We start from the raw sequence: 12,794 nt of genomic DNA, 5'->3' as shown, positions 1-12,794 counted from the left end.
CTTGGGCACATGCCCCTTATAGGATGTGCCATCAGTGCAAGTGTTAGGGAGCTTCCAGCAGCAAATTTGGGGTTATTGCAGTGGAAGGGAGAGAAAGTACAGAGATATAAGGGTATTGACTGACCCCGGGGAGGAAGGGAGGCTTTGGAGAGGCCAATAAGAGAGTTTGGGTGAGGGAGGGCTGGATAGAGGCTGGTGAAACTCAGGGAGGTTGAGCACAAGCAAGGAAGAGTGTAATGTTGTGTGTGACTTTGGGAAGAGCATAGGGATCTCTGCCATTTCCTCTTTTTCCCAGTACAAATTAAGGCACTAAGAAATATATAGACATGGGTTTGAACCTATTCATCCCCCTCTGAGTGACAGAGATCATAGCTCTAAGATCTACATTCTTTGAACCTGTGAGCAACTAAAATAATCAGTTTGAGAACAAAATATTTATGCAACCACTAGAAATTGGCTTTTTCAGAAAGCATTTACAGTGCAATGCTTCCCTATGTTGATATCACATATAAAATAATATCTCTCTGGCACTGGATAACTACTGGAGGGTTTAGATATTTTGAAGCCAAACTTACTTGCCAATTCCAAGTTTTTATTTTTTATTTTATTCATGTTCTATGAGCAGGACAAGAATGATTCACTTTTATTGCATCTTATTTCCTGACCTGGTACCTGTTAATATTTCGTTCTGAGAAAAGTTTTTTAAGATCAAACACTGAACAGGCATTTGAAAAGAAGTGTTTGTGTTTGCACGTTCAGTGAGATGAACAGGATGGAGAAACAAAAAGAGAATGGACATGGTAATCTTCCAATTTCACTCATAGAGAAGTTGAGTTTCTCCCAGTTTTGTTTTCTCTTGGGGTTAAGGCGGAGATAAGGCTCAAAATACTTAAAATAGCCCTCTCAGTTCAGAAATCACTCCTTTTTATTTTTTAACTAATTTTTAATGATAAGAAATCTTATTCTGAAAACATATCAATTAATTTTGACTTACAAGTCTTACATTTTTTTCCCCCAAAGGCATTGCCAATGCATTAAGCACTTTGTTTAGTAACCTTAGACACACATCCATAAATCAAATATTTACACTGCTCAAGATCTGTGTAAAATAGGGTCATGAGTAAATCTGGAATTCATTAGATACGAACATATGTTCTATCTGTCGTAATGTTCTGTATTTCCCCATGTGCAGGTTTCTGCTTATGAGTTTTTCTTCAGAATTTACTGTTAAGAATAAAACGTGATAAGGCATATAGCTTGAGATGATTAGAGCTGCCTAGAAACTAGAATTCTGATTCCCTAGGAATTTTCAAAATTGAAAATAAAAAAGAGCTCTATTTAAAAAGAGGGTATGTTCTTGTGTACTCCCTGAGCCCCATTAAAAAACCAACCAAGCAAACAAAACAAGGCATAAAGAAGAGAAGCCTTCACATTCAAAAAAGTCAAACACTATTTTACTTCTGCCTTTTCAAGGAGTTCTTAAGCACAACAAGGAGTTCTTAAGAACAACACAAACAGCAATTTCAGTGATCACAAAGCCAGGCAGGTCCGAGGTCTGGAAATCCACATTCCAGAATGGGGAGCCTGGCCAGCAGACTCCAAGGCTGGCAGTTCCCTCTCAGCCTTCTGGGTGGATTTCTGGAGAGCCAGATAGCCTGGTATCACTGGCAACCTGCCTACCGTCCCATCCTTCTGCTGTCCAGGCTCTGGTGGTGTTTTCTTACCTGCTGAGTTTCTGAGGCAGGGGGAGGGGGAAAAATATGTTCAGCTCTCACAAGTCACAGTACCATGAGCATTCCCTTCCAAAATTCCCTAAAGAGGGAAGCCAGATATAGGCATGGCCCCCTACTCAGAAATAACAGTCTGAATATTGAAACCATTCTACTAATGTATTTTAAAGAAACTACTTTTTAAAGGACAACAAAGTGTAAAGCATGTGACTGACTCAAGCCAAACAAACAAAACCACTGACACATGACACTCCCACAATGGCAGGGAGAAGCACAGAGGAAAACAGCAGCTTTCCCACCACTGAATGAGACCATGCAATGGTCTCTGCAACATGATGTCACTACCTGTCTCCCTGCAGGTTAGTGCTCAAACCTAGACGAGGATGAGGACCATTACTGTGGGCCAGACTGCCTATCCCTGGCTCAGCTTTCACTGTGTTGTGAGAAGCTGGCAGTTCTTTGTCCATATCTCTCACCCGAAGAGAGTCAGTTATTTTTTGTCAGTCCCAATCTTCTTACTTCATTTTTTACTTTGTGAATGTGATTTGACCCAGAAAAACATAACAAAGGGGCAATTGCTTCCTTTATCAGACTTCTTAGCTCTCTCACACTATTCCATCCCTACTCGAACCACAGTGAAACAGCATTTTCTTAAAAGGTGCTGAATAGCATGATGGGAGACAAAATAAAAGTACATTGTGGGGAACAAATTAGCTTTATTATCAGTTTTTCTCTCTGGGACATTCAAAATGAATGAAAGGAAGGAAGAGCCAAGCACCTTTCAGTTTGCTAGCAGGCAGGGAAGATACCTAGGTGTTTTGAAAAACCCAGTGGTGGTCAATTGCAGAAACTACTAATTTGTGCAACATCTGTTAATTTCTTCTGACATGGCATTTCATGCAAAAAGCAAAATCTCCATTTTCTGTGGATAAATAACTCCTTTCCAGCACAAAAGACATGTAACTTGCATACTATGTAACTGTCTTTTGCCTCTCCTTTAGACCTCATTAATGATTTAAATCAGCTTGCAGTTACCAGTTCCTTCCTGCTTAGACATGTAATCTGCAAGGCAAAAAGACATTGAAACTGTCTGCATTAGCTGAATTCCTTCTTCAACACATCCTGCCACTTCTGAGGTGCATCACCTATCAGCGAAGACTTTTATATCTCAGTGCTGTGTGGGAATAAGAAAGTAAAAAGCTAATTCAAGCAAAGTGCAACAAACAAAGCTCTAATTTAAAAAATGGAGATTGACAACAAAAGTTGTCAGAAACCTGTTGCATCTTTTTTTCCGTAATTGTTTACAAAGAAAAGAAAGCCTCTTTGCAAAAACATTCCCACAAAATGAAAATATCCTTTCAAATGTTTTAATGCTGCTCAACATTAGTAAGCTGTGAGCATCAAACCCATTTTGATATGCACTTGCTGCTCAGTGCCAGGTTTCCCACGCAGTGATTCTGCTGTAAAGCATCTGCTCCCTGAGGCCCATGGTAGGAAATGCCGTCAGCATGTTACCATAGCTCTGCACAGAGACTGTTGACTGTGGCAATTGTTTACTAATCTCTTGGCTGAGTTGCCATTTGTTGAGTACAGCATTTTTTAGTAGTGGTCCAAGATGACCACACTTTTTTGTTATCTTTAGCTAGTCCCTCAGGCTGATCTCAGGTTTTGAAGTGCTTTGTCATCTGGTGCCACACTGTCAGAGCCACATGTATTTTAGCTTATCTGATCAGTTAATTTGAATGTTACCATTTTTTTGCTGAAAACTTCATGTTTTTTCTTGCACACAGGCGTGCCATAATCTGGTGGAAAAAGCCATAACTGAAGTTTTGAAGCCATAACAGGGTCAAAATTATGGCTTCTTCAGGGGTAAAGGACGTGGTAAAGAACATTCTAGTCCCCCAGGATAGCATACCTCTGGTTAATAAGAAAATGTTGGTAAAGGTAAAATATTGAGAACTGCTGCAAAGGGGAGGATGCAAACTTGGGGTGGACCCAGTGCAAGAATGAGTTAATGCCGTGACTGGTGTGTGATTGGTGTGTAACCAGCTGTATGCCACAAACCTTGCCAAGTGGAAGGAATGCCTGTACTGAAAGTACAGCAGTAATAAAAGGAAGAAAGGATGTTGTGTAGGTGACTAGCCATGCAGGACAAAAATGCCTGCTGCTGCCTGAATGGACTGGAGTCTGCAGTTAATGTTAGCAGGATAACACTAAAGGTCACACATGCACTCTTTTGAAAGGGAGAGCACTGTGTGCTCTCATTTTTTCTTTTAGGTGAGCGAGAAGACCTACCAGGTCTCTTTTTGTCTCTCCAAGCCAAAAAAAGCATGATATGAGCTCACACTGCAGATTTTAATTATTTTTCTTTGTGCTTGGAGTGGTCCAACTGATTTTCTGACCAGTGGGAAAGATAGAGGCTCATGGACTCCTGGCTAAAAGCAAAGCATTAGAAATGGAGTAGATCTAGTAGGCATATGGAACTGTCCCAAGACTCTTCTGCTTTGCATATTTTTCCTAGTTTGTTCATCTGGGTGGTTCCTTCCAGACCATTATGGATTGTCTAAGATTGATTGCGAAAAAGTTCTTAAGAAGAACTATCCAAATAGTCTATTTTGCTCATTAGCTGTAATGTCAAGAATACCTCTGGAAAAAAAACCAAAAAAGAAGTAATTCCAGCGTAAAATTGAGTGAGAGAGGAATTGAGTTGTGTGTTTTGACAATTTTCTCTTGTTGTGATAGTCAAGCTTATTTTGGACTGGCACAAGTTTTAGCATATTAGTAGCAAATGTGAATTGCTTTGTGAAATGGAAATGCAATCAAGTTCACCCATTATTGTAGTCTCACATTCTAATTCAATTCATTCCTTGGATTTTGTTTATATAGTACTTTTGGCTAAAATAAGGAGTGTATTCTTATATTTTTATAAGTATCATGGGGAGGCAGGCAAGTTAAATTATCAAGTTAAAAATACACTACTAAGACTCTTAAAAGTGGCTATAAAATCTATAAAATTGTGTAGCTACGTTTCTTTTTTTTTTCTTTTTCACTTTCACACAATGCACAACTATTGTATTTTTAAACCCTGGCAACTAAAAGGCTGAAAGTCAGGCTGACACATTTTCAGTTGGATTTTTTTTTGGTTGGTTGGTTTTTTGGGTTTTTTTTTTGTTTTGTTTTTTTTTTATTTTTGTTTTTTTGGGGTTTTTTTCAGCACTCTGTGTAGTTCTTCACCACCTCTGATTTGTGGTTCCAACATCAGCCACAGGAAACAATGCTTCTTCCCCTCATCCCTTGAACATCTCTTCACAACCACACAATTTTTGGTAGAGAACACTTGAACAGTAGACAAATCATCTGCGATACTTTTATGGAGTTTGTGAAGATGCAAACTGTGAATTAGTTTCTTCTGCTGCTGCTCTTCTTCTGACTTATTGGCTGGGATTCATCTGGTCAAATTAGGCTTCCTCCTGAACTGGTGTAAGCATCTATTTAGCCATTTTTTACTTTGTTGACCTTCGCAAATTCCAGCTGTCTATTGAGATATGTAAAATTAGATGCTAAATGTCTCTAGGTACACAGACCACCTCTCCTGCACATCCATAGTGTAGATATCTGTGTTTTTATGATCTTTGAATGCTCTTCTTTTTAGACAGCTAAACTGTACATGTAGTGTTTTAAAACCCCAGCATCCAGCTCTTCTGAAGCAGTCTTCTTCATCAGTGAGAAGCAAATTAGTGATAACATCTGTGTTTGTCCTGGCACAAAGAGAGGGCCCAGGCAGAGCATAACTTGTCACAATACACATTATTTAGTATAAGATGAGGCAGGTAGGGATTGTTGAGGGGCAGCAGATAGCCTTAGCTGGCATTGATAACTAGACTAAAGAGTATAAAGAGGCTAGAGAGAGTTTGAGTGCTTTAAGGAAGTGATTATTAAGCTTGAGTTTGGGCAGAATCTGGACTAGGGAGGGGAAATGAATGGATGAGTTCTGGAGAGGCCTGAGACAGGACTCGAAAGAAAACTGAATATTTATACTGATGCATGTGATGACAAGAGGTGGTATACAGAAGAAAAAACTTAGGAGGAGATGATATTCTGAGGCCCTCCTCCACTTCAGCTTCTCAGGTAAGGCTGTTGAGACTGAACATTGACACTATAACTCTGGTCCTCAGCAGATCATGGACTTATTGAACACTTGGACTGTGGTGTTGGATGAGAGGGCAATATAAGGACATGGAGGGGAAATGCAATGAAGGTGATGAGTGGGGTATGCTACTGAGAAGCTGAAAAAATATATTCTCCTCCTGAACTCAGTTTTTAACATGTTTCTGAGGATACCAACATACCTAACTGCTGATACCTATTTCCTGGGCCCTTCTCCCTGGGCTATTCCAGGAATTTAGAGATCATTTGGAGTGTTGTCACAGGGTCTCAGTGTTTTATCCTGCTCCTTCCTGTTCTACTTCATCAAGAAAAGTCTACCTCCATGTCTTAGGTATGCCATTCTTTCCAAGGACAGATGGAGCACACAGACTATGTTATGTACAAAAATGATCCCGCTGTCCACAGCAGATTTTTGTCACATGAAATTCAGGTGGACTGCAGGGCTCCAGTGCCTGACTGTTTCAGGTACAGCCTAACCTCTGACAGATGAGTCCTAGTCTTTGAGTCCTATCTGAAGATACAATTTGAATGCATGTTTTTAGCTTACCACTTAGATTAATTTAGGTGGTTTCACTGTCCAATGATGTTCAGTCTGAAAGCAAAGCTAATTGATGCATGACTAAGTTTTTTCCAATTGTGGTCTCTATACTACATTAGCTATGTTTGGCTAAATAGACTGCATTGTTCAAAACCCAAAAATCTTTCCTACTGTTTCTTAAACAATTTATGGTCTTGAAATGTTTCCATTTGAAAAAAGAAATCACCAAACAAAGGGACCTGCTAATAGAGTTGCTGACGCTTCTCAATTTTTGCTAACAGCAAGGATCCACTTTTTGGAACTTCACTCAAAGAAGGAAGACAAATATTTTATTTACACAGCTCATTATTTATATCTGGTGTCATGAGTGTCCTTTCATTTCTCTGTTGGCTTCTAAATCTCTTCAAAGAGAACTGCAGCTGTAAGCAGATGCTATTCCTTGATCCTGGCAGAGAACCATTCTTCAAGAGTAGTGTCCTACAGGGCAGTTTGATAAAGCAGACTGTTAGCATCAATTCTGCATTGAAAGATCCATCCTGCTGTCTTATCCTCTTATTTTTAGTCTTTTATAAAATCTCATTTCCAAGTCACAGGAATGTCTTTGACATCAAGCCGAGCTTCAGCTGTCTTTCTGAAGCAGTCAATTCTGCTCATTTACTGTGAAAGAAAGAGGCCTCTTAGAATTGCAGTGCAGTCTTCCCAAGATCTCAATTGCCCTCTGAAATATCTCCACTCCACTAACTAGAGAAGGATCTCTGCAAGCCTAGACATCTCAGCTGCCTAAGGGGAGGCCTACATTAGTGGCCTTCTAATCAGAAGTGCATTTTAAGCCAAGTGTCTGTAACATGCTTATTTTCTATGTTTTGGTTCGTGAGCTGTGTCAGAGCACATGAACTAGATTTCATGCTGTTTATACCAAGCTGGAAGGTGTTCTCCAGAAGTGCACATAATGTGCATCAGTTGCTGATAGTTTTTTGGTCCATGGGACTGGAGTAGAGTCAAACAGAAATACCCTCCCGTGTGTAATATGGACAGCAGGCACTCTTGCCCTGAATATTTTGTTTTACAGATCTGCATGTGTTTTACTGCACTATCTATAGCCCAAAAGAGTGAGAAAGACACCCAGGAGGGTGCCAGGACCATCATGTGAGTGTATACTCCACAGATACCTAAGACTGAATTTACGTTAAAAAAAAATATGCTTTGCAGCATGCTTGGCCACAAGATAGAGATCCATGTCCCCATTTCACTCTGTGGAGACACCAGGCTGTGCAATGCTCAGATACTTTTCCTTTGGACACTCATGTAAAAGGGGAGTGAGAGTTACCAATGGGTCTCCAGAAGTAAATGCTTCAGGTGTACAGTGAAAGCCCTTTTTGGGGTTTTATAACACTAGAGAGAAACGACAGGAAATATTTTGTACTTTTAAGTAAAAAGAAGCAATAAACCTTATGATGAATTCAATGAAGGTGGATTTTAAAGTTCTGGATGGAATTCCATATATGCATATGAGGAAAAATAAGAATTAATTGTATACATATGCTAATTGATCTGTATGCAAATTCCAAACATCTTACAGAGAGACAGAGTCCTTTGAGCAAGGCTGAGACTGAAACTGGGAATATTTTTTTTCAACTATAAATTGAGAAAACTAACTCAGCATTTTGCTCTTTGAGTATTGGGTTTCCTTGAATAGGGATCTGAACACCAGGAATCCCCTCACATTCCCTCTACTGTGTCCCTTGCAGAAGGGCAACATACATACTAAGAGACAGAAGTAATGGGAAAAAAACACAGGGAGGTGAAGACACTGCCCAAACATTTATTTTGAAACACCTTACAGTTTAGTCTACTTCATTCAAATCTCAGAAGCTACAGCTCCCGCAACAAAATAAACAAAAATAAATTGACTTTGGCTAAAGACAGCCATGGATCTGACTGTTTTACCAAACGGTTTTCACCTAAAATGTGTGAGATCAACCTTTGGCTTGTGAACAAGGTTTGATTTTCTTAAAGACCAGCTTGTTCAGCTTCTTAATGTCTTGCCATGTTGATTAATTTACATTTTAAGAGCAGACACCAGGAGAAATGATGAGCCTGCTAGTTCAGTAACAGGTATGCTCACATTGTCACAATGGTCACTTTTGTTGCTTCCATTTTTCACCTACAAGGCCATTTAGTGCTGACCTCTGATGTGTTTGAAATTCATGCTGAATGTCTGCAAAACCTACTTTCCCTGTCTATCAAAATTTCATCTAAATGTTCTATGATTTCCATTAAAAAGATTACTCTCTCTCTTTTTCATAAATAAAAGTGGAGGTGCCAAAAGCATTTTCTAAAACATTACTGGAAACCAGCCAGGATTTCAAAGATGCCTGAAACATTTCAGTCCACCATCTGGTGACATGCTGAGGACAGAGAGCAGAAGAGTCCAGTTGGGGGGGCCCCCCAACATGTGGCATGGTCTATCACTGCTCCTTTTGGGAGCACAGTGATCAAACAGAAGAACTGGATCTTTAATTTCAGATTTAAAATGGAGCTCATGCATTACCCTAGTTTAGATCCAGACTAGCTTAAATTTCAATCCTACTCTTGGTTAAAATGAACTCTTAAGAAGACCCTCCAGACCAGGAGCAGAAAGCATCAGTGATTAATAAAAACCAGTGCAGGGCTGTAAAGATAACACAGGTCCAAACTCCTTCCAGAACATTTTGGGTAGAGAAATTTGTTTCTTCTCTGCTAGTAATAGCTCTAGGATCCAAAAGGATATTCCATATAAAGAGGCATTTAATGTAATTTTCAAATGCTGATGTTTTTTCATGAATGAACTCTGGTCCCTAGGAATAGTAGAAAATTGTGAGAAATGTGTCATCAGGTAGCAGATAGCCTGAGATCTTTAGTGTTAGTATACTAGTATGGATGTTCTGGTCATCACTATTTTAGGACTTTCACCCAGCAATGCAGTTTTACAATTTGGATTTAAATCTAGGGTTATAAACCAAGTAATAAAGTGTTTGGGAGGTTTGAACAGATAGTCCCACTCTATTCCTTACTTGAGAGACAATTGCTTACATCTCAAAAATAGTGGAAAGAAGGAAGAAAACTACACTGGGCTGACTTATGGGAATTTAACCTGAAAAGCTGTTTTACTATGTGAGACTTAGGTCATGTCAGATACAAATGTACAGAAGCTACAGATGGCAGTGGGATTCACACAGATGAAATAAATGCTATTGCACATACTAAAAGCATTCCATCTCTCCATTCAAACTGGGGCATGAAGGATACATCAAAGAAAAATTTCCTTGTTCAGACCTCTTGAAAAGTCAACACCATTCAGTATGAAGAGCAGAATTCCATCAGTCCATTGGTGTCAGAAGGACTGTATGACCACCATCAGATTCACCTGCATGAAGGAGGTTAGGGCAAAGTACAGTCATAATGCAATTAGACCCACTGGATCCAGGAAGACTCAATCCGTGAAGGGCCAGTATGAACAAAGCTGTTCTGACTCAAGAAATCTCTAAAGAGCATGCTGTGAAAAGATTGGATACGGAAAAGGAAGCACCATGATACACTTTGATTTTACTTTTCCCTGAGAATTGAATATTGACAAAATCACTGAACTGAACTAGGTGGCCCTTTCTGTCTGACAAAATACTGACAAATGTTTCTGGGTCCTTAGGAAAATATCCATAGGGGGCTGATTACCACTTCATTCACCTGATCAGTTTCCTCTAAATGAGATATAGCTATCTACACTAAGAAGAGGCATTCTGTTTGGGGTTAAAATCTGGATTTTACTGTCACTGGAAGAACATAAGTTTAATAGCATTTCACCTCAGGTGAAAAGTTGTTTACCTGTTTGGACATTTGTATTCATCTGGTGTTGGTTTTAGTATTCTGAAAATGTTCTGAAGCAACTGCTTTTTCTTGGCAAGGTGACTTGGTTGATCTGAACAAATTACTGCAGCAGTGAGGGGTTAGCCATGCTAAACATCTTGCCCAAAAGAATGTGTGGAGATATTTACAGATTCAACCTTGCTCTTGACAGTCTAGGACTCCCATTACAGTGCACTTGGGAAAGGGAAGGAGGGACATAAAAACCTTCATGATAGATCACATTTTGCCAGTAGTTTATTTATTGCACTTCACTGTCTGGAATTCTCCATTATTTAAATAACCTTTCCTGCTGAAACTAGTTTTGTACCATTCAGTGCTATGGAAATTATGTATTCTTTTCCAAAAAATAGAAAACCTCCTCCCAGTTTCCAAGGTCTTAGGTCAGCTCTGCCAGAACAGAGTACATATGTCTGCATATTGCTAGAAGTGTTTCTCAGTGGTCCGTAAATGTACTCTTGTGCACTGTGTAGTTTTGGATAATAGCTCCTTTCCCATGCAGCTGGCCACGGAACAGTGTGCTGCGGCTGTGCTCCTGCAGGGAGACATAAAAGGCTGGAGTGTCTGCAGCTCCTCAGCAGCCATAATAATTTAATATATATTTATTATAATTTATTTTTTTATAATAATATATTTAGTATAATTTAGTTCAAATTACCTTCTTTTCCCTCCTTTTTACCGACTCCTTAGAACCTAGGTGACATGTCAATGTTGCACAAAGCAGCCCTTGTGCTTCTTGTGCCAATTTTATCAGGGGAGACACACCAGGGATCACTGCATCACACATTAGCTGCAGAAGTCTTTAAACGATGGATTTTCTTTAAGGAAAAATAATTACATTCAAGGCTCGCTAAACTGTTAGCCAAGATTTTCCTTTGTAAGAATCTTTCCATCATTAGACCAATTAAACAAGAAAACCAAAACCACTGTTGTTGGTTCTGTGCTGAAGAACAGAAACAAACCTCTCCGCAAAGAAATCCCATCACAAGTATGCCTTTGAGTCCTTTGACTAAATTGAAAGCACTTCAAGCTATTTACAAAGCAGGAGATTCCTCTCGTTGTTTATCTGTGGTGTGCCTCCCTGGTGCGTTCTGTCTAAGCATGAATGCGTCTGTTCATTTCGTTTCTAGCTTACATCCACAGCAGTCCCAGCAGAGTGGCTGGAAGAACTACTATGAGCAGCCAAATCTGGAACTGTTTGGATTTATTGTCTTCTCTGGGCATATGGATGTTGGTGTCCAATAGATGGATTATGGCTGGTTAATTTGCTCCAGGTTGTGCAGACTCTTGGGAGGATTTAGCTGGACCCATTTCTTGCTTGCCTGCTCCCTCCAGCAATCTCTGACTTCTCATTGCCTCAGTCCCTGGGTCCTGTTCAGTTCAGTTAAGTGCAGGACCTGGTGTGGGCAGATGAGATGACCTGAGAGGGGGCAGAAAGTGGCATGGCTGTGGAGGAGTCCCCTGTGTACGTCTTCTCACAGCTGGAGATTTCTGCGTGCCCAGCAGTGCAGCATGGAGATCTGGGGCCTGCACAGTGGATCAGGACACCCAACTCCTTCTCTGTGCCATTTGCCACTTTGTGATGCTAGCGTATGAACAAAACTTAATGAAAATCCATTCTGAAGGACATTTGAACATTAGGAATGTACAAATGAAAACTTGAATGAAGGTACTGACTCCAGTGTAACATTTGTATGCAAATGTAAGTAAAATATTGTACACCTGTGCTGGATGAATTATATCCACTCTGTGAGCCCCCGCTCTCTTCACAAAATGTTAATCATGTGTCAGGGACTGCTAAAATTAAAACTTGACTGGTTCTTAATTACTTGGTTTTGACTTCCAAAACTCTTGTGCCTCATATATTTTCCATTAATATTGTAGAAAATAAAAATTTACAGAACTGAACACTTATAAACTGAAGGAACTAGGTATGGAAAACACAGATATTAAATAAAAATAATTCTCAAATTGTGCCAAACACAGTGAAATTCAAGCTTCATTAGCGAACAATGTGTTCGACAGAATTGGAAACAGAAACTAAACCTTGTGAGTTGGTAGAATTGTTGCCTAGTTATTCTCAATTATCTAAGTGACATGCAAAGGTATTGAAAAGACCAATTCAAGACCAGCACATGAAACAAAAGGATAAAGTGAACATTTGTATATTATAAGTTATTGGTTCAGTTTATCTCGTCAAGATTTAAAATTAACTTTAAAAAAATTAAATCTTACCAGAGACTGTAAAGCAAATGATACAAAGCCATCCAAGCACAATCTTTAGTTTCTGATGCACAGATTCCTTCAAGTATATGTACCTTTTAGATTTTAAAAACATTCAGGATTTGCCTTTTGGGGCTGAGATTTATTTCTCTGGGTGAATTTGATTTCCCAGGGTGACAACGCTTTTGCAAATACATAGACTGTTGTCTTAGACAGACTTGAATCATATGTAACAT

The sequence above is a fragment of the Corvus kubaryi genome, unplaced genomic scaffold (genome assembly GCF_017639235.1).
Source record: "Corvus kubaryi isolate FWS band 111438036 unplaced genomic scaffold, C.kubaryi_AGA036_p1.0 split3-73, whole genome shotgun sequence".
In the NCBI taxonomy this organism is placed as follows: Eukaryota; Metazoa; Chordata; class Aves; order Passeriformes; family Corvidae; genus Corvus; species Corvus kubaryi.
This window is presented reverse-complemented; position numbering follows the sequence as displayed.